Source organism: Dendrobates tinctorius, unplaced genomic scaffold (genome assembly GCF_039654945.1).
Source record: "Dendrobates tinctorius isolate UK_male_01 unplaced genomic scaffold, ASM3965494v1 ptg000048l, whole genome shotgun sequence".
NCBI classification, from domain to species: domain Eukaryota; kingdom Metazoa; phylum Chordata; class Amphibia; order Anura; family Dendrobatidae; genus Dendrobates; species Dendrobates tinctorius.
In genome coordinates, this window is record NW_027361716.1 from 12,928,881 (window position 1) to 12,948,474 (window position 19,594).

Below are 19,594 nucleotides of genomic sequence, written 5' to 3' on the forward strand. Positions count from 1 at the left end.
ATGTGACAGGCTCGATGGCACAGCTGCCTGTGACAAAAGTGACGAGAGGATAATGGAGATTTTGAATCTCTGCGCACACTTTTGGACACTGGACACTTGTGGATTGTGTGAGGCCCACTGATATCTGAGCGCTATGTGACAGGCTCGATGGCACAGCTGTGACCAAAGTGACGAGAGGATAATGGAGATTTTGAATCTCTGCGCACACTTTTGGACACTGGACACTTGTGGATTGTGTGAGGCCCACTGATATCTGAGCGCTATGTGACACGCTTGATGGCACAGCTGCCTGTGACCAAAGTGACGAGAGGATAATGGAGATTTTGAATCTCTGCGCACACTTTTGGACACTGGACACTTGTGGATTGTGTGAGGCCCACTGATATCTGAGCGCTATGTGACACGCTCGATGGCACAGCTGCCTGTGACCAAAGTGACGAGAGGATAATGGAGATTTTGAATCTCTGCGCACACTTTTGGACACTGGACACTTGTGGATTGTGTGAGGCCCACTGATATCTGAGCGCTATGTGACATGCTCGATGGCACAGCTGCCTGTGACCAAAGTGACGAGAGGATAATGGAGATTTTGAATCTCTGCGCACACTTTTGGACACTGGACACTTGTGGATTGTGTGAGGCCCACTGATATCTGAGCGGCAGAAGATCGGCAGAAGTAAGATGGCGGTCGGCGTGCACGCCCTTTTATACCCCCTGTGACGCCCACCAAAGCAAGCCAATCACTTGCATGCCCTTCTGAAAGATGGTGGTGACCCGTGCCTAGGTCATCACGTTGCCCACAGTGTCCGTGGATCCTGATTGGCTGAAAAAGAGCGCAAAACAAACTTTTGAAACGCGACTTTGGCGCATAAGTCGCCGACCTCGTGGCCGACCTCATCCTAGGGTCGGGTTTCGTTTCATGAAACCCGACTTTGCCAAAAGTCGGCGACTTTTGAATTTTTTCTACCCGTTTCGCTCAACTCTATTATGGATTAAACGTGCGCTGCTTGACAGATCACTCCTTCCAGATTGTGTTAATAGTACTTTAATTTCCCAACGCATTTCGAAGTTTACACTTCTTCCTCCACCAAGGATGGTTGAAATGAACACTGTCACAAACCAGTGGTGACAGTGTTCATTTCAACCATCCTTGGTGGAGGAAGAAGTGTAAACTTCGAAACGCGTTGGGAAATTAAAGTACTATTAACACAATCTGGAAGGAGTGATCTGTCAAGCAGCGCACGTTTAATCCATAAACCTTCTCCTTTGTAATCTAAAATTCCAGCAGAGCATTGTAAGAAACTCATTGATGGTTACCGGAAGCGGTTGGTCGCAGTTATTTTGGCTAAAGGTTGTGCAACCAAGTATTAGGCTGAGGGTGCCAATACTTTTGTCTGGCCCATTTTTGGAGTTTTGTGTGAAATGATCAATGTTTTGCTTTTTGCTTCATTCTCTTTTGTGTTTTTTCATTTAAGACAAATTAAATGAAGGTAATAATACCAAAGAAATTGTGTTTGCAATCATTTTCAGGAAGAAACTGAGTATTATCTGACAGAATTGCAGGGGTGTCAATACTTTTGGGCACAACTGTATCTCACCCTGCCTTTTTCCGAGGCCTGCAAGATAACCCTACTTCACAAAATACACGGCTTGTCCTACGTATATCATGGGATACTAGCTTTGCTGTGCATGCATTCAGATTATACTTGTGAATCAGACCTCCTTTCCCTATTTCACTTCTACTGATTTACCCTAACTCAGAGGAGTACAGATTTATTAGGGGAGGGGGGGTCTGTCTTGTGTGTAATATATTAATAAGATATAGTGAATACATACTTATTGTAATACTCTGTAGCATATATTTTAATATATTAATATATATATAGTTTTTATCTTTATTTGTTAGTAAGTGTTAATCATTTAAAATCCATAATGCATATAAATCTTCATTGTTGTAGTTCTTTGTAGAGCTTTTGTCTTTGTCTTTGTTCAGACCAGCGGTTTTCCATAATGCATACAATCAGCCAGGTCTACTGAAGTTTGCTTGTTGCAGAGTATAAATTCACGCTGACCAGTGGTTATGAAGGTAGTCATCACTTGGGTTTGCTTTATATCAGAGTCAGTATTGATTCTAGCTTTATGTTTACCTGGAAAATATTTACAATTAGAGCCGAGAATTTTATAACCATAACTAATAACTTTATCATCACTGCAATGATCAATATCACAAAAACTGCTTGAATTAGGAAATGAATTACACCCGATATTCATCCACCTATCCCGTTAAACAAATTCAAAGGATTTAACCCTGCGCGCCATTCAGGGAGGGGCTGGTCATCCAGGGAATTAACTTTCCGTATTCTTCCTTTATTAGCCTAGCTTGTTCTATGTCATGAGTGACTCTCATCAGTCCGGACGGATCTATATAGTGGCAGCAGGCGGGTCCCACCACCTGACAGAATCCCCCTTGAGATGCTGTGAGATAGTCGAGCACCATAGAGTGTTGGCTAGTTATAACAATGAGCTGTCTCATATATGCAGATTCTACATTGATGGCGTCAAATAAATAGTCACATTATCAAAGTATCACCCGATTCTTCTATCATCTGAGCATTTCTTAGAGTTCCGAACATAACTCCAAGAGGACCAGTGAGGACCATCCCAGTTTTAAGATACCATGGAGTGTGCATTAAATGTTCGGGTGGCTTTTGAGAGGGTGCACTACACTTTGCTATCATGTGATCAGGGACATTTTTATAAGGGAAATCATTCTCATTCCATACCCAGGCTCTAATCTAGCCAGTGTACAATCACCTTCGGCTCCTTTAGGAATCCACCTATATGCATTGCTCTCACAGACTATGTTTATAAACTGAAATCCATTAAGAACAGCTATTGTCATTGAAACTAACCGGGTAGTGGCAGTGTAAATACACCAAGAGTCGTCTAAATCTGTAGTGACTGCCCTATATTATCGTAATGACTGACATTCTGGGTCAGTATTTATACTTATGGACATCTCAGCAGCTCCATCTCCATACTGACCTTCTCTGATTTCTTCATCTACATGAACTGGCTCTCTCTCTGTCAATGGAGTTACAAAATATGGCATAGTTTTTGCAGCAATTGGGGCATGTGAACAAATCCAACAATTGGATAGATTTCGGGCCTGGGCAATGTAATTATGGTACTGAACAAATTTATTAGCCCACTGTTTTGACACATCACTATCCCATGGTTCAAAGACATCATTATCTTTTTTACACGGAATATGTAGATACAATCACAGTGAGAAGCAAGAATGGATAGCACTTCCCAAATTCCATTCTCCTTTAGTTCTTGTGAAATCTCTTGCAGTGAGATGCGTGAATCCAGGCAGACTTTCCTTCCAGCTTAACAGTGGTGGGCGTGATCAGCTGGACTTGATAGGCTCCCTCAAAGTGAGGATCTAGACTTTTCCTCAGGTGCTTTCGCGTTACCACCCAATCTCCAGGCTTAAGGTCATGCGAGCCCAATAAGGAGGATGGATCTGGAAGGGAACTGAAAACACGCGTATGAATTTGCTGCAATACCTGTTGCAATGCACCCACATAGGCCATCATATTTGAATGAGAGGCCTGCATCTGCTGGGGAAAGTACAATCCTGTCTTGGGAGGGCTCCCAAACAAAACTTCATATGGACGCAAACTTGTCTTTTTGTTGGGAGTTACCCTAACAGTGTACAATGCAATGGGAAGACACTCAGTCCATGGTTTACCTGTTTTTGCCATTGCTTTCTCAATTTTCACTTTTAGTGTACCATTTCACCTTTCCACCCTGCCACTGCTCTGAGGATGATAGGGAGTGTGAAATAATTGTTCCATCCCTAAGGCTCGGGTGATTCCTTACGGATTTCACCTGTGAAGTGAAATGACTACCTCGGTCACTTTCAATTACCTCTGGTACTCCAAATCTGCAAACCACTTCTGAAAGTAGCTTTTTAACCACAGTGCGTGCATTTGCCTGAGCACAGGGTCATGCCTCTGGCCAATTGGAGAAAAGATCCACACATACCAGCGCATATTCATAGTTGCCTACTCTTGGAAGCTGATTGAAATCAATCTGCAGTCGCTGAAAAGGCTACAATGGCCTGGGGGTGCACTTTGGTGGCACCTTCACCGTTTTTTCTACATTATGGCGTGCGCAGTTTACGCATCCCTGTACAAATTTTGCAGCAGCATAATGGAACCCTGGTGCGACCCAACTTGCTTTTACCTGGCTTACCATTCCATCCTTGGATTGGTGTGTTAATCCGTGGGAGAGGGAGCACACCATAGGGAACAATGCCCTAGGCAAGCAATACTTACCGTCCGCTCTCCACAATCCATCTTCTTCCTTCATACCTATGTGCCTTTGCCATTCTTCTTTTTCTGGTGCAGAGACCTGTTCTTGCAGGCTCTGGAGTAATTGAAGATCCACCTCCCCTGACACCTGTAGAGTGTATGTTCCTGCGGGAAGAGGGAACAAAGCGGCAGCCTTGGCCGCAATATCAGCTCGGTTATTACCTTCAGCTTCCTTAGTTCGCTCTTTAGTGTGAGCTTGCACTTTTACTATAGCAACTTTTTTTTTTTTTTTAGGCAGCTCCAATGCTCTGAGAAGCTGAGCCACCAATTCTGCATTTTTAATGGGCTTACCTGAGGAACCAACAAACTTCCTGCTCTTCCATATGGGACCATAATCATGGCAGATGCCAAATGCATAGCGGCTATCTGTAAAAGTATTTTCTGTCAAATGTTCAGTGATTACACACCTCAGCGAGTGCTTTCAATTCAGCTTCTCAAGTAGACATCCTAGAAGGCAAAGCTTTACTTTGAACCACCTTATGTTGGTCAACCACGGAATAACCTGTATAAGGTACTTCATCTTGGTAAATCTGTGACACGTCTACATAAAACTCTGGATCCACATTAGGGATTGGTGTCTCTTGCACATTGGCAAGTAGCCATGTTAAAAATACAGTATACCCTTAGCATGTCCCCCCCCAATTCATGACAATGCAAATGGAAGTGGAGGTCATAGTTTGGGATTCCTAGAGCCGAGGCTGAGAGAATGGCTTCCTTCAGGTTCTTGAACCCCTCTTTTGCTTCTGGGGTCAGTTGGTATGGCTGTATCGGTTGTGATGCAGAGGGAATCCATTCTCTACAGCAGCTGGTCAGCCCCAGGAATACACTCAGTGGCGGATGGAAGTGAGCTCCATTGCTTGGCTAATGGCTTTTTCTTCTTGTGTGGTTTGTTTCAGCTGAAGTGAAATGCAATGATCTAAGAAAACAACTTTTTCCTTTGCTATTGGCAGTTACCTCTTGACACCTTACATCCTTCATGGTACAAAATATTAACAAGGAAGCTGTTTCCATTAGACATACAGTACCCGTTTTCTCTCTGCTCAGGAGATATCGTCTAATACGCACCGGTACAGTTCCTGGCTTCAATCTGATGAATGCTGGTACTATCCTAAACCAACATCTCTCTTATCCTTTACCCATACTGCAGGTGGTACCTGATCAAACATTTGCCAAATGTCCTCATCTTGGTCAGTTGCAGTTTTTCTCGCCATCTAGCTAAATTAGCAACATCATTGTGAGAGGGTTGCTTAAGACAATGGGCCTGTAACAGTAATGCCTTTCCTCCAAACGTAATAAAAAAACTGCATTAATAGCACTCAGGATATCAGCACCTATCAAGACTATAGGACATTTATCTGAGACTAGCAATTAGGCACACAAGTATGTGGTACATGCTATTCACACAATTCACACATTCATGGGTTCTATTTCATACAAGGGATAAACTATTCCACCTGCTCCTAATCCCTGTACCATTTTCCCTGTCCTGAATCGTTGTGGCATATCCTTTTTCTTATATATTATAGTACACACAGAGAAAAACGGAGCAGAGAACAACATCCAATAAAAAACAATAATTTATTGATTCAAGTAAATGACAATACAAAAATATACATATCAATAATGACTTAATAATAAAAAGGAAAAGGAGGGATACAAAGGCCAAAAACAAAGGTACACATGGTGGTCCTGTGACCAAGAGTTATAAGATGTGTAAAGCGACAATATAATATAATAAATCCCGGGCAAAAACCCATGCAGAGTATAATTAATATTGTCCAGAGCATTTAAACAAGTCAAATGCCCCTCAGTATTTAAATAGTGCCTTTTGAGAAAGCATTCAACGCGAAACGCGCGTCAGGGGGTCACAGAGGTGCACTTTGGCATACTGGCGATCATGAGTAAGTGACACTATTTAAATACTGAGGGGCATTTGACTTGTTTAAATGCTCTGGACAATATTAATTATACTCTGCATGGGTTTTTGCCCGGGATTTATTATACTATATTGTCGCTTTACACATCTTATAACTCTTGGTCACAGGACCACCATGTGTACCTTTGTTTTTGGCCTTTGTATCCCTCCTTTTCCTTTTTATTATTAAGTCATTATTGATATGTATATTTTTGTATTGTCATTTACTTGAATCAATAAATTATTGTTTTTTATTGGATGTTGTTCTCTGCTCCGTTTTTCTCTGTGTGTACTCTCAATGGGAGCATTTCCTTTTCTGATTACTTCTAGGCTTTGGCCTTATTTTTTTGGATTGAAGTTATTTTCTTCAGTATTTATTATAATTTATATATGCTTATTTTTGACTATTTCTTGTTTTCTTATATATTATAGTACGGCTCACCCCCTATCAATCAGGCATTGTAATTGTTTACCATGAGGAAATTTTAATTATGTCATAGTGATTGGACCATCCCGTGGGGGAACCGCTATCTTAGTTTCCACTTCTCTGGGTCTGTTCTCCCATCTTTCCTTTTCTTCTCTCTCTACTGTTACCCTGTGAAGTATACCTGCCGCCTGCACCACAGTTTTCACAGCATTATTAAATGCATCCGGAGGTATATTCACCATAACAGGAGTTGCCTTCTGCTGCTTCTTTACTTTCCTATTATTAATCTGGTCCTCTATCCCCTAAACATGGGAAGGGATTGTATATACATTCTGGCCCTACTCTCATCACTTCTGTTCTCAGATCTTCCTTCAATCCTATCAGTAACATATTTTTACAAATCTAGCTTCTCTGGGGTTTTTCAAATCATAATTATGAGGTGTAAGGGTTGTCTGCAAGTGTAATGTAAAATGTTTCCTCATTTCTCCCCTCCGTAGGAATTGCTTGGTACTGTTCCTTACCGGAGTGGAGAAACTGTCTGTGAACCCCTGTGGCAACCCAAGGGTAATAAGTATAGAGGAGAAGCATCATGTACAAGTCAGCTAGTTTGCATCTGCGGAGACATGGGGATCAGTCCTCCCCCCATGTTTGGCACCTATGGGACCCCTGGCTAATGGTATATCACCAGGGTCTACCAGAGATGGGGTGGAGATGAGGCTATACGAGCCAGGCAAGTATAGAATTATACAGATGCTAAGGCTGCAGACACAGAAGAAATCTCCTGTCAACATGCAGCTTCATTTTTCTTTTGGGCTGCTTTCGAACAGGGGGCTAGTCTCATTCCCCGCTACTACAGGGGCGGAGGGAGCTTTGGAAACACAGGACTGACCTTGTGAGGGGGGGCTGCCTGTGTGTGGAGACGCTGCATATTGCCTGACATACATTCTCTCATTCTAACTTCATCACATTCATCATTCTTAGTATTAAAACAGACCATATCATTCAGAAGTTCTGATCCACGCTGCAACTTGCACACCATAGTCACATTTTCCAATCCATACAGCATGCTCCTTACTTAAACACTCGTTGTATCTCTCAGCATCCAAACATCCATTCCTTGTCATTCCTGCCTTTTCAAGAATTGTCAGCGGTATTGTTAACTGCTATATAATCCTGCCCATGATGCACCAGGTCCTTTATCTTATATCTTGGATCCGTAGTCTATCCTGACCTGGTGTGCCTAGCACCCATAACAGCTGTCAAAGGTAGCGACCCCTATCTTCAGCCCTGTTATGTAATAGCGGGATCCAGGGCCGGCTCCTGGTTTTTGAGGGCCCCGGGCAAAAGAGTCTCAGTGGGCCCCCCTTTAACACATACCACGAATCATGCCGTGTGACATCCGTGGTGCCGGCCAAAAACGGACTTGTCTCCATGTGGATCACACGGACATGCATGTGATCCACACGGACACTCACTCTGTGGCAAAACACATTCATGTTAAGGAGGCTATTGATTAGTAGTGTACGCATGATGGAAAGAAGAGAGAGAAAGAAATAAAGAATAGAGAGGGAGAACAGAAAGAGAGAAAAAAGAACAGAAAGAAAGAGGGGAAATAAAGAACAGAGAACGAAAGAACAGAGAGAAAGAAAGGAAGAACAGAGAGAGAAAGAAACAGAGAGAGAAAGAAAGAAAGAACAGAGAGAAAGAAAGAACAGAGCGAAAGAAAGAAAGAAAGAAAGAAAGAAAGAAAGAGGGGAAATAAAGAACAGAGAGCAAGAAAGGAAGAACAGAGAGAGAAAGAAACAGAGAGAGAAAGAGAAAGAAAAGAACAGAGAGAAAGAGAAAGAAAGAGGGTAAAGAAAGAAAGAACAAAGAGAGAAAGAGAGAGGGGAAAGAAAGAACAAAGAGAGAAAGAAAGAGGGGAAAGAAAGAACAGTGAGAATAAAAGAAATAAAGAAAAAGAACAGATAAAGAAAGAGTGGACAGAGAAAAAGAACAGAGAGAGAAAGAAAGAGGGGAAAGAAAGAACGGAGAAAGAAAGAACAGACAGAGAAAAAGAGTGGACAGAAAAAAAGAACAGGGAGAGAGAGAGAGAGAAAAAGAAGGAGGGGAAAGAAAGAAAGAACAGAGAGGTAGAGAGAAAAAGAAAGAGGGGAAAGAACAGAGAGAAAGAAAGAGGGAAAAGAAAGAAAGGAGAAAGAAAGAAATAAAGAAAGAAAGAGGTGAGAGAGAAAGAAAGAGAGAACAGGCAGAGAGAGAGAGAAAGAACAGAGACATAAAGAAAGAAAGAGGGGAAAGAAAGAGAACAGAGAGAGAGAAAGAAAGAGCAGAGAGAGAGAGAATAAAAAGATTAGAGAGAAAGAACAGAGAGAGAGAGAAAGAAACAAAGAAAGAAATATTCTATAAACTTACCATAGCAGCCCGGCTCCCATTGTAGCGCCCACCTGAGCATCCTGGTGCAGGACATATCATGATCCTCTCACATGGCCAACATCCCCGATTCCAAGGCGATCCCGCTGTCCGCGCTGTCGGAGGACACGATGATGAATCTGAAGCATTCCCTGAAATGCCTCCATGGTTCCGTCACAATATCCTCCGGAAATTGCCTCATTTCTGGTCAGATTCCAGCACATCACTTCCGGTAGAACGTTACGTGCGAGTTTTAAAGTGTTCCTTGGGGCTCCGCTGTGTACTCCTATGTCCGCGGCATAAGTAAGCTCCCACCTGGGGCAGTCTCTCTCTCAAAATCGGGACTGTCTCGCTGGATCCGGGATGGTTGGGACTCGGGAGGTATAAATGCTCCCCACATACACCTCGTACACGCACGCCTCCGCTTTGTATGCCTCGTACACACACATCTCCGCTCCGTACACCCCTGGCTCTGCTCCGCTCCATAAACACATGGTTCAGCTCCGTACACCTCGTACACACACGGCTCCGCTCCATACACCACGTACACATGCGGCTCCGCTCCGTACACCTCGTACACATGCGGCTCCGCACCGTACACCTCGTACACACATGGCTCTGCTCTGTACACTTCGTACACACATGGCTCCGCTCCTTACATTTCGTACACACATTGCTCCGCTCCGTACACCTTGTACACACACGGCTCTGCTCCGGTACACCTTGTACACATACGGCTCTGCTCCGCTACACCTTGTACACACACGGCTCTGCTCCGGTACACCTCGTGCACACACGGCTCTGCTCCGGTACACCTAGTACACACACGGCTCCGCTCCGTACACCTCGTACACACACAGCTCCGCTCCCTACACCTCGCACACACACGGCTCTGCTCCATACACCTCGTACACACACGGCTCCTCTCTGTACACCTCGTACACACACAGCTCTGCTACATCCACCTTGTAAACCCCTCCTGACCCCACACATAAGTACACACAGCTCTGCTACATCCACCTTGTAAACCCCTCCTGATCCCACACAGAAACTTTACCTCATACAGACCAGCACCATAATGACGTGACCAGCACAGCAGAGTCCTGCAGCCACCCTGATCATGTGACCCCTGACTCCTCCCCTCCTGTGACCTCATCACAGGTCCTGTGCCGCACACAAGATTACAGCCGAAGCGATGATCATTGCTAGCTGTAAGGGGCTGCGTGGTCCCTTGGAGAGGGCACAGGATGAGGTCGGTACATGGGGGGCGTGGCGGCGCCAGCGGGTATCCCAGACAGCGTGAGTGGGCCCCCCGTCTCACCAGGGCCCCGGCACTTGCCCGGGTGTGCCGGGTGCTGACGCCGGCCCTGTTCCTTATAATTAGTGTTGAGCGATACCTTCCGATATCGGGAAATATCGGATCGGATTGGATCGGATCGATACCCCAAAAATATTGGGTATCGCTGATTCCGATACCGGAAACCCATGCAAGTCAATGGGGCACAAATATCAGAATGAAAATAAACCCTTTCTTTCCTTGTGTGGCGCCCCTGAGGCTTCAGTCACCACAGAGGTACTGCACCTTCTCCTAAGGTGTAGTGCCCCACCATCCAGGTAAGGTGGGAACTCCTGACCATGCTCCACACCTGCATTCCACACACAGGATAGTTCAGTGGGGCCATCTAACAGCTACAGGCTGGGGGTTAGCAGAGCACCCCTCGTGGAACCCTGCTTCGTAACACGAGATGTGCTGGGAGGCGGGCGGAGTTAGATGATATAAAAGAGAGGGAAAGTGTAGGATTTCAGTTCAGTCAGGGAGAGACCCAGAGAGGAGTCTGGGAGAGACCCAGAAGGGGTCAGTCTGGGGAGAGACCCAGAGAAGAGAGCAGGCTGACAGCAGGTCAGCCTGAGAGGAGCTCAAGGCGGAGGAAGGCAGTGAGACAGGAGAGGCTGAGGACTGGTCTTAGTGGAACGAGCTTCTCAGGGAAGGAAGAGAAGGAGAAAGAGACGTAGACTGAAGACTACAGATTCCATAAGAGAGAGATAGAACAGATCGGAACGAAGGAGAAGGAGAACAGAGAAAGAGTGGGTTGGATAGGAACCCTGCCTATAGGTTCTCAGCGTAAAGGCCGGGGCCCGGTCCCAGAGGTTGATTCATAGAATCATAGAATCATAGAATCGTAGAGTTGGAAGGGACCTCCTGGGCCATCTGGTCCAACCCCCTGCTCAAAGCAGGATTCGCTAAATCATCCCAGTCAGATGTCTGTCCAGCCTCTGTTTGAAGACTTCCATTGAAGGAGAACTCACCACTTCTCGTGGCAGCCTGTTCCACTCATTGATCACTCTAACTGTCAAAAAGTTTTTTCTAATATCTAATCTGTGTCTCTTCCCATTCAGTTTCATCCCATTGCTTCTAGTCTTTCCTTGTGCAAATGAGAATAAAGTTGATCCTTCTACAATGTGACAGCCCTTTAGATATTTGTAGACAGCTATTAAGTCTCCTCTCAGTCTTCTCTTTTGCAAACTAAACATTCCCAAATCCTGCAACCTTTCCTCATAAGACAGGGTTTGCAGACCGGTCACCATTCTGGTCGCTCTTTTCTGAACTTGCTCCAGTTTGTTGATGTCTTTTTTAAAATGTGGTGCCCAAAACTGGACACAATATTCCAGATGAGGTCTGACCAAAGAGGAGTAGAGGGAAATAATGACTTCACGTGATCTAGACTGTATGCTTCTGTTAATACATCCTAGAATTGCATTTGCCTTTTTTGCTGCTGCATCACACTGTTGACTCATATTCAGTCTGTGATCTATTAGTATACCCAAGTCTTTTTCACATGTGCTGTCACTTAGCCCTATTCCTCCCATTCTATATATGCTTTTTTCATTTTTATTGCCCAGATGTAGTACTTTGCATTTCTCCCTGTTAAAAACCATTCTGTTAGTTGCTGCCCACTTCTCCAGTTTATTTAAATCTTTTTGAATCCTCTCTCTCTCTTCTCTAGTATTAGCTATCCCTCCTAGCTTTGTGTCATCAGCAAATTTAATCAGTTTACCCTCAATTCCTTCATCTAAATCGTTGATAAAGATGTTGAACAATACAGGGCCCAGGACAGAGCCCTGTGGTACCCCACTTGAGACATTCTTCCAACTGGATGTGCAGCCATTTACGACCACTCTTTGGGTCCGATCACTAAGCCAGTTATGAATCCACCTAACAGTTGCCTTGTCCATTCCATACTTAGTCATTTTTTCAATAAGGATTGTATGAGAGACTTTGTCAAATGCTTTGCTGAAGTCAAGATATACTATATCTACAGCATTTCCTTGATCCACCCAATCAGTGATACCGTCATAGAAGGAAATTAAGTTAGTCTGACATGACTTATTAGTTAGAAACCCATGCTGACTCTGTTTAATCACTTCATTCTTATCCAGGTATTGACATACATGTTGTTTAATAATTTGTTCAAAGATCTTTCCTGGTATAGAAGTCAGACTCACCGGCCTATAGTTGCCTGGGTCCACCTTCTTCCCCTTTTTGAAGATAGGAACAACATTTGCTCTTCTCCAGTCTTCTGGCACTTCTCCTGTTCTCCAAGAATTTTCAAAGATTATGGAGAGGGGTTCAAAAATTTCTTCTGCTATCTCCTTCAGTACTCTGGGGTGTAATTCATCTGGACCTGGAGACTTGAATTCATTTAGGTTAGCTAAGTGTTTCCTCACTATCTTTCTGTTTATAGATATCCTGGATTCTTCTATTCCCTTAATAGGACAGTGAATAACAGTTGATGTTGCATTTCCTTTCTGAGAGAAAACAGATGCAAAATAGGAATTTAAAAGTTCAGCCTTCTCAACATCCTGTCTTACCATTTCATCATTTTCATCCTGTAAAAATCCTATAGCATCTTTGACTTTTCTTTTACTTTTGACATATCCCCAAAATCCTTTATTATTGCTTTTGACATCTCTTGCAAGCCTCAGTTCATTTTCAGCTTTAGCTAATCTGATTTGTGCCCTGCAGGTACTGCAGACAGCATTATATTCTTCTTTAGATATGCCTCCCTCTTTCCATTTTATAAACATTTTTTTCTTCCTTTTTAGCATGTGCTTAAGTTCTGTGTTCATCCATCCTGGTTTCCTTAAATGCTTCCTATTCTTCCCTCTTTTCGGAATTGTTAACAACTGTGCTTTGAGAATTTCATTTTTCAAGATTTCCCATCCTTCCTGGACATTTTTGTCTTTAAGGATATCCAGCCATTGGATCCCTCCAATTCTCTTTCTGAATCCCTTAAAATCTGCCTTTCTGAAATCTAACCTTGACGTCTGAGTCTTCACAGGTCTTCCACCTCTAGTAATCCAAAATTCTAAAATAGCATGGTCGCTACCTCCTAGGGTCCCAGCCACTTTTACCTCCTCAACCATTTCCTCCCTGTTTATAAGGATTAGATCCAAGGTAGCAGTTCCCCTTGTTTTCTCCCTTACCTTTTGGAAGATAAAGTTGTCAGCAAGAGAGGATAAGAATTTCCTTGACCTGTTAGTTTTGCCTGAGAGAGCTTCCCAACAAATGTCTGGATAGTTGAAATCTCCCATGACAACTATGTCATATTTTTTGGAGAACTTGGCCATCTGATGCATAAAGAGTTCATCTATATCTTCGGCTTGCACAGGCGGCCTGTAGTAAATGCCTACAATGGTGTCCTTTCCATTGTTCTGTCCTTGTATTCTTACCCAAACAGTTTCCACAGAACTCCCAGTCTCTGAAGCTTCAATCTCTGTGCAGATATACGCGTTTCGAACATACAATGCGACACCCCCTCCTCGTTTATCAAGTCTGTTTCTTGCAAATAAGTTGTATCCTTCTAGTCTTGTATTCCAATCATGTGTATTGTCCCACCAAGTTTCAGTGATTCCAATTACATCATATTTCTGTTCCTGTGTTAGTAGTTCCAATTCTCCTTGTTTGTTGCCCATGCTTTGTGCATTAGTATAGAAACATTTTAGTTTGTGATTGGTTTCTCTTTCTCCAATATTTTTATTAATTAGATTCTTTCGTCTTTGTTCTTCCTTTCCACTTCTAATAGCAGAATTCTCAATAGCATTTGTCAGGTGTATGGCTTTTTCTGGTCTTTTGCTTCCCTTCCCATGTTGTTCTAGTTTAAAGCTCTCCTTACAAGTGTAGCAAGGCGACTTCCAAATACATGCTTTCCAGTCTTCGTAAGGTGCACCCCATCTCTAGCAAGTAGTCCATCGTATAAGTAGTTCACTCCGTGATCCAGAAATCCAAATCGTTGCTGACGGCACCATCGACGTAGCCAGTTGTTCACCTGCAGAATCTTATTCCACCTCCTTGTTCCATGGCCATCCACTGGGAGGATGGAAGAGAAGACCACCTGCGCTCCCAGTTCTTTCACTTTCTTGCCTAAGTCTTCAAAGTCTCTGCAGATGGTTTCCAGGTCGTTTCTTGCGGTGTCATTTGTCCCCACATGTAGTAGCAGGAATGGGTAGTCATCTGTAGGTCTGAAGAGTCCTGATATCCTGTCAGACACATCTTTAATTTTTGCACCTGGAAGACAGCACATTTCTCTTGTAGTTATATCCGGTCTGCAGATAGCGGCCTCTGTTCCTCTCAGCAGGGAATCCCCCATGACCACCACTCTCCGTTTCTTCTTCACAACATTTTTCTTTCTCCATCCAGGAGGACTCTGAGGGCGTACAAGGTTGCTGTTTGTTGGCAAAGTCTTATCCTGATGTATTTCTTCATCGTTTTCCTGCGTGAGAGCCTGGTACTGGTTCCTGAGCAGTATGGGTGCTGACTGCCTCCTGATCCTCCTGCTTCTCTGGGTCACATGTCTCCATTCCTCTGTTTCTTCAGGTGCACTTCGAATTTCTTCTCTTTCTGTAACATGAAGAGATAAATCTGCTCTGTCCAAGAACTCTTCACCTTCTTTAATGATCTTCAACGTAGCTAACCTCTCTTCGAGATTTTGCAACTTTTCCTCCAACAGGGACACAAGCTTGCATTTGTGGCATGTGAAGTTTGGCTTTTCCACTGGTAAATCTGTGAACATGTAGCAAGAAATGCAGCTCACCAAATGGCTCCTGGCCTCTTCCATCTTGAGATTTCTTAAAAACGATGAAAGATGAGCCAATTTCCTCTTTTCAGCTGCAACGGCCAAAACCCAGTGATCGTTGAGCTCGCGGAGACTCTTCACTTATCCCAGAAGGCACTGGGAATATGCAAATGATCTCCTCAAGACTCTTCCCCTGGTTTTCCGATTTCCTCTTTTCAGCTGCAACGGCCAAAACCCAGTGATCGTTGAGCTCGCGGAGACTCTTCACTTATCCCAGAAGGCACTGGGAATATGCAAATGATCTCCTCAAGACTCTTCCCCTGGTTTTCCGATTTCCTCTTTTCAGCTGCAACGGCCAAAACCCAGTGATCGTTGAGCTCGCGGAGACTCTTCACTTATCCCAGAAGGCACTGGGAATATGCAAATGATCTCCTCAAGACTCTTCCCCTGGTTTTCCGATTTCCTCTTTTCAGCTGCAACGGCCAAAACCCAGTGATCGTTGAGCTCGCGGAGACTCTTCACTTATCCCAGAAGGCACTGGGAATATGCAAATGATCTCCTCAAGACTCTTCCCCTGGTTTTCCGATTTCTTCTTTTCAGCTGCAACGGCCAAAACCCAGTGATCGTTGAGCTCGCGGAGACTCTTCACTTATCCCAGAAGGCACTGGGAATATGCAAATGATCTCCTCAAGACTCTTCCCCTGGTTTTCCGATTTCCTCTTTTCAGCTGCAACGGCCAAAACCCAGTGATCGTTGAGCTCGCGGAGACTCTTCACTTATCCCAGAAGGCACTGGGAATATGCAAATGATCTCCTCAAGACTCTTCCCCTGGTTTTCCGATTTCCTCTTTTCAGCTGCAACGGCCAAAACCCAGTGATCGTTGAGCTCGCGGAGACTCTTCACTTATCCCAGAAGGCACTGGGAATATGCAAATGATCTCCTCAAGACTCTTCCCCTGGTTTTGATTGGATCTTTATATCCGGCAACAGACACCGGAGGAGTAGTGAGCCGCTAACGCCTTACTCCCACCATAGACTTGGGACACAACAGCGAAATGGATAGGGAGCCGGGACTCAGGAGAGGAGTCCCTGAAGCAGGCTACAGATGTCTGTCATACAAGTGGAGACTAGGAACACCTAGAGAGAGGCATTCCAGGGTAACTAAGTACTGGAGTGCTTCGCACCTAAAAGCGCATTTGAGGAGTCGTTCAGTGAAGGTACATATTGGCGGAGTATGGAAGGGAGAGTCCTGTCCTGCCTGGAGGTTGGCTGGAGCCCTGTCCTGGAGAACACAGTGCGGAGGCAGGCAGTGGTGTGAACTGCAAACAGTGAGTAAAGCTTTGGAACCGCATACTCTGGTGTCCTCCAGTTATTCCCGCATCGCTATACCTGGGTAACAACATCTACACCATCCTGTGCCTCTCCTCATCCATTGCACCTACACTACCCTGGGACTACAGCTCCACCTGTGGGGAGCTATACCATCTCTGCTGCACCACACCATCAGTCCCAGAGGATCTGTATGCAGCGTTGGCTAACACCTCACTTGCCAAATACCACGGGTGGCGTCACGAACTATACCAATAAACTAACACCTTTAACACCACCGCCATTGATATTGGGCGCCCAGGGCCACGGCCTGGGTCACCGCTGCTGTGACACATTCCCCTGACACCGGCCCGGTACCGAGTACCCCACAGCCCTGGGAGGGTGACCCAACTTGGCGTCACGAACAGGATGACGAAGCCTGATGCCATCGGGTTCTGTGTGCCTTGGATTTACAATTTTTGAAAATTTGCAGAAGACCAAATTTATCAGACTGTAAAATGGACATTAGAAATGGCCTCTGGCACGGAGAAGAAGGGCGTGAAGAGATGGGAGGTTCTAAGAAAAGACAGCGAAGAGTCTTGGGTCATCTCTGCCCAAATTACTATGTGACAGATGCATGGCCCTCCCCCCCGAGGGGTTCGTATACTGGCTTGGTATGGAGGCGCGGGAAGAAGATGCCACCCCCGGAAGGAGGGGCAGAGAAAGCCAGTGGCGAGCAGAAGGGCGGAGCAAGGAGAAGATCGCCAGAACGCCATTTTGGAGAGTAAGGGAAGGAGGCCTGCGGAGCGCGGGGAAGTGCGAACCCCCGGCGCCATGGCTGAAGGCTCCAACCCGAACTCTGACATGAACCACCAGCAACTAGAAGCTGAAATAGCCGAAGAAATAGTCACACTGACCACCCGGCTGAGGCAGGAGGCCTTTGGAAGATTGAGCTGGCAGCGCGCCCACGAGAGGCCTACACCTGCGGTACCCGTGACATCGGTACCCACCGCTGCTGTACCGGATCTTTTCCTGGCAGACCTCGGGGAGCTTGGAGCCGCTGCCATGCCATCGGCAGTGTATATTATACCCTCTTTGCCGCTGATACCGGAGGAGTTGTATGCAGCCGAGGGAGCCGAAGCAGTGGAAGAGGAACTCCTGCCTGGACCTGGCGCGGCTGCGCGGGTCTCGCCGGCGACCCCCGCGGATCCGAGGCCGCCGGTAGATCTACCACCTTCCCCGGTGTCGCGCCGGGCCGCACCCGCTGCCACCACGCCTGCATCGGAGCCGAGATCGCACCGCCAGGAGGCACCAGGTATCTATCCCGGCCCTCCTAATGGGTTACCCTTTGAGCTCACATCGTCTGAGGCGGACTTGCTGCAACTGGAAATGGGGCAGTTGGAAGAGTCCGCTGGGGGCCCTAGTCAGACAGAGATGGGGAAGTGGAGAAGGGCTTTACTAAGAAGGATACGGCTGGAGCAGGCGGCAAGGTCTGGCACCTTTATAGCTTGGAGGAATACCTGAGGATTGCGAATGACTATCTAGAATACAGTGATGGTTCCAGTACCAGAACCCCAGGAGGGGATCAGCACTAAAATAATTTAAAATTTCTCGTTACCCAGGACGGTTCTTGTTTGCACCAGTTGTGCCTTTTTCTATTTTTAGCTATCATGTTTTTCCGGTAGCACCCTTGTTGCATTGTTTTTGAAATAGAACTGTGGAGATCATGAACGCTGTATGATCCAAAAACTTTAATTGTAAATAGTTGCACCTCTTTAGGTGCCCCTTTCTTGGTTTTACATACAAAGACTCTTTGTGAAGATAAAGGTTTTTGCATGGACACTTTTCGAAGAAAGATGTCTACCTCAAGGGACACTGCAAGAAATTACGTCTGGGAGCAGTGTTCAGCACCTTACAAGAATTTTGAATGTTTTATTGATAACGTATTTGATAATATTGTGTCTCATGAAAAGTAAATGTCTTTTATAGAATATTTTGATACAGAGACTTAGGAAATTTTGAGATAGAATGTGAGAATTGAATAAAGATTGAAGAATTGCAAGTGACAGGTGACAGGCCAAGAGTAGATGGTCAGTGTCTTGCGTCCAGCAATAGCAGTAGTAGTAGAGAAAAAGAAAAAGAGAATAATTGATAGAAAATGTAATAAAGAGAATGTGTTGAGTATAGCACTTTGAATTGAGAATAGCACTTAAGTAAACTTTGATACTAAGATAGGAAGTTAGCCTGTTTATAACGTTTAAGAAATGTGCCTCCTATACTAGGAAGACTAGATAAGTATTGTTAAACAGCATTTAAAAATTTTTGTGTGTTCCTGTATTGTACCTTTTGTTGTCTTGCAGCCGCGGACGTGCTGTGTTTAACGGGGGGTATGTGGTGCCCCTGAGGCTTCAGTCGCCACAGAGGTACTGCACCTTCTCCTAAGGTGTAGTGCCCCACCATCCAGGTAAGGTGGGAACTCCTAACCACGCTCCACACCTGCATTCCACACACAGGACAGTTCAGTGGGGCCACCTAACAGCTACAGGCTGGGGGTTAGCAGAGCGCCCCTCGTTGAACCCTGCTTCATAACATGAGATGTGCTGGGAGTTAGATGATATAAAAGAGAGGGAAAGTGTAGGATTTCAGTTCAGTCTGGGAGAGACTCAGAGAGGAGTCTGGGAGAGACCCAAAAGGGGTCAGTCTGGGGAGAGACCCAGAGAAGAGAGCAGGCTGACAGCAGGTCAGCCTGAGAGGAGCTCAAGGCGGAGGAAGTCAGTCAGACAGGAGAGGCTGAGGACTGGTCTTAGCGGAACGAGCTTCTCAGGGAAGGAAGAGAAGGAGAAAGAGACGTAGACTGAAGACTACAGATTCCATAAGAGAGAGATAGAACAGATCGGAATGAAGGAAAAGGAGAACAGAGAGGAGTGGGTTGGATAGGAACCCTGCCTATAGGTTCTCAGCGCAAAGGCTGGTCCCCGGTCCCCGAGGTTGATTGGATCTTTATATCCGGCAACAGACACCGGAGGAGTAGTGAGTCGCTAACGCCTTACTCCCACCATAGACTTGGGACACAACAGCGA

General features: G+C 45.2%; 1 long non-coding RNA gene across 1 annotated transcript in view; it reads right to left on the bottom strand.

The window, feature by feature from the left end:
- Positions 1-1,874: 1,874 nt before the first annotated feature.
- LOC141090277 (uncharacterized) overlaps positions 1,875-19,594 on the bottom strand; it is a 276,063-nt gene continuing 258,343 nt past the window's right edge. The window contains exon 3 of the long non-coding RNA XR_012232404.1: positions 1,875-2,147. This is a non-coding gene — a long non-coding RNA (uncharacterized lncRNA). The remainder of the gene's footprint in view (positions 2,148-19,594) is intronic.